At 39.4% G+C, this 2,500-nt stretch overlaps 1 protein-coding gene across 14 annotated transcripts in view; it reads right to left on the reverse strand.

Annotated features, from left to right (window-relative positions):
* The window catches only part of ZNF536 (zinc finger protein 536), a 327,128-nt gene that overhangs the window by 217,402 nt on the left and 107,226 nt on the right, over positions 1–2,500 (reverse strand). Inside the window, exon 6 of one of the 14 annotated variants that reach the window (XR_007379489.1) lies at positions 971–1,320. The exons of the other annotated variants lie outside the window; for them this stretch is intronic. The gene's annotated coding sequence lies outside the window, so the exon portion shown is untranslated. Of the gene's footprint in view, positions 1–970; positions 1,321–2,500 lie in introns of those variants that run through there. 14 annotated transcript variants of the gene reach the window in all.

The following is a 2,500-nucleotide window of genomic DNA, read 5'->3' on the forward strand; positions in this document are numbered from 1 at the left end:
AGAAAGATATACCAAGTTAAAAGTAAAACTTCTCTCGAAACTAAGAGGAAAACATCCAAAATTTTACTTAAAAAAAAAAATACAGATCTACGTAACATGATATTTTACTGGTAAGTAAATCAGTTTCTAGTTGTCTCACTCTGCCACCAAACCTTTCCAGTCAGTAGGCAGAACTGGGTATTTAACACACCGCAGAGCTGCCTCACCAGCTTCAGAGATGAGCCAAAAGCTTGCACATGCCCTTGGGTTCTCAGCAGTGAAGACAGTTCTGTAAATGCAAAAAAAGAGTAGCTCTCCCTGATCTCAGTAAGAGCTATAGATATTCAGCACCTGACTGGGCATTCAGGGAGGGCTCCTCTGCACTAATGATAAATCCTATTCCATTTCTGCCACTGGCAGTCTTCTGACAGTGAAATGGCCATAATTTAGTTGCTTACAGCTGCAGCTATGAAAAGCAGGGAATAAAAAGGTATGCATCCAATGCACAAGGTAGAAACCTGCTACACTAATGCTTCTCGTGCAGCAGCGGGCGCGGAAGGTCCTCTCTCAGGTGTATCTTCTGGTCTGCGGTAAACCCAGAGAAAGCAGCATCTGTGGGGAGCGTGTCTGGAGGCCCAGCAGAAGGCTTCCCCCCCCCTGCTCCCACAGCATTACCTCCAGCTGTCCTACCACCAAGCACAAGAATTTTGTCTTCTGCATAACACTGGGAGTTTGTCTCCTGTACTAATTTTGCCCATCCCAAATGCAGAAACCTCAGAGGATTATAGCACACAGGTGATGGGTCTATTCAGAACAACGCTGGATTCTGCTTCTTCTACTGGGTCTCAGAAAATCTGCATTGTTGAATATCTCGTTATAGAATCAGGCACTCATTGTACATACAGATTACATAAACAAGAAGGTCAATTTTGATTCAAACCTATATAGATACGGTTCTGGGACTGAATTAAGTACTGATTGAAAAGTTACACATTTTCAGATAGCTAATCATATTTCATTTCACTGCACACAGACAGCACTACAATGAAATTAGCTGTTTGTACATTCTGGAAAATGTTCTAACTTCATAAGTATAGAAAAAAACATACGAACAAAATAATGCACATCCAGGTGAAACTGCTAGAGTAAAAACAACCAGGTGATAATAACTATGGATAGCTCAACAGAAATTAGGAGTTGGCTTCTTCTGATTTTTGCCTGTTCATTCCCTTTCCTCAAAGTGCAACCACCCTTCCTCCAACACAAACTTGCATTTTTAAGGCGTAACCTTATTTCTCACTGCTTAGAACAGTTCCTGGATCTAGTGCTGCGTTTGCTTCCCTAGGAGAAAAATACAAATGCAAATGCTTTAGCAAACTTCCTTCACTTCAACTAACTGGCAAGAATTCATACTGTAAGAACACCACTTATGTAAAGATACAACATTTTACATAACTTCAGTCAAAATGCATATTACCTGGTCACGTTTGTCTATGACAGTTGAATCCTCCCTACTGATAGTTGCTTTAGTATGTATACTTTAAAACATCTGATTAATCCAGAACTGCTGTTTTCTTTTTTAAAAAGGTATCAAATAAATACTTGTCTGTAGCAGGAGGACAACAGCAGTACTTCTACAGTCCCTTATTGTTCCATCACATCTAATCCTCAGTACTGGTGCCCATAATGATTCCCAACTGGTAGATGAACTACTTTGAACATCCCTGAAGCAGAATTGCTACCCACTAATGTATCAGCTAAATGTTAGAAGACTCCTAACTCCCCCATCTGTGTTTTACCTCCCCAGAGGGTAAATACATTGAACAGTGATTCCCTTGCCTGGCACACACTTTCTAAACCTTACTGGCAACTGCTGTGATTTCCAGTCCAAGCAGCTCTGCAGTCAAAATCACCAGTTTTTATGCTGCAGGGAACTAAACACCTACCTTATTAAAATACTGCCCTCAAAACACACTGTAGTTATGTATTGCCACTGTAATTGCTACCAGTGTAGTGCTGATAATATTATGGATTACAGCTAATGTCAGGCTATTGAATTAGTGCATAAATATACTTTATAGTTAAATTCAAGAAATTTATTGGAATGAGAAATTAATGGTGGATTTTTTTTTTTTTTTTTTTTTTTTTTTTTTAAAGAGAAAGGGATAAGTCTGTAAAAACTACCTGAACAGACACAGCAGTATGCATTTACTGGGCTTAATGAAAGAAACCAAAATATGTATATATACACAGCAAAATATTCTACCTGTTCTCCTGGGAAACAGTCAAGTAGCCTTGACTCACAGAACTAGAGCTTATTCATGACTGGTTATGCGCAACTTAACAGAACTCACTACACAACAAAAGGCCACAGGATCAGGCCTGAAGGACAAATATATGATATTTCTGCTTTTCATGTCATTTGCAGTTTAGCCACGTCCTTCTACTTTTTCTCATTACAGGCAACTTGCCTTTATTTTCCTTCAGTGTCCACTTGCCTAATACCAGGATAGTGTTAACG

This window comes from Lagopus muta, chromosome 12, assembly GCF_023343835.1.
Source record: "Lagopus muta isolate bLagMut1 chromosome 12, bLagMut1 primary, whole genome shotgun sequence".
NCBI lineage: Eukaryota > Metazoa > Chordata > Aves > Galliformes > Phasianidae > Lagopus > Lagopus muta.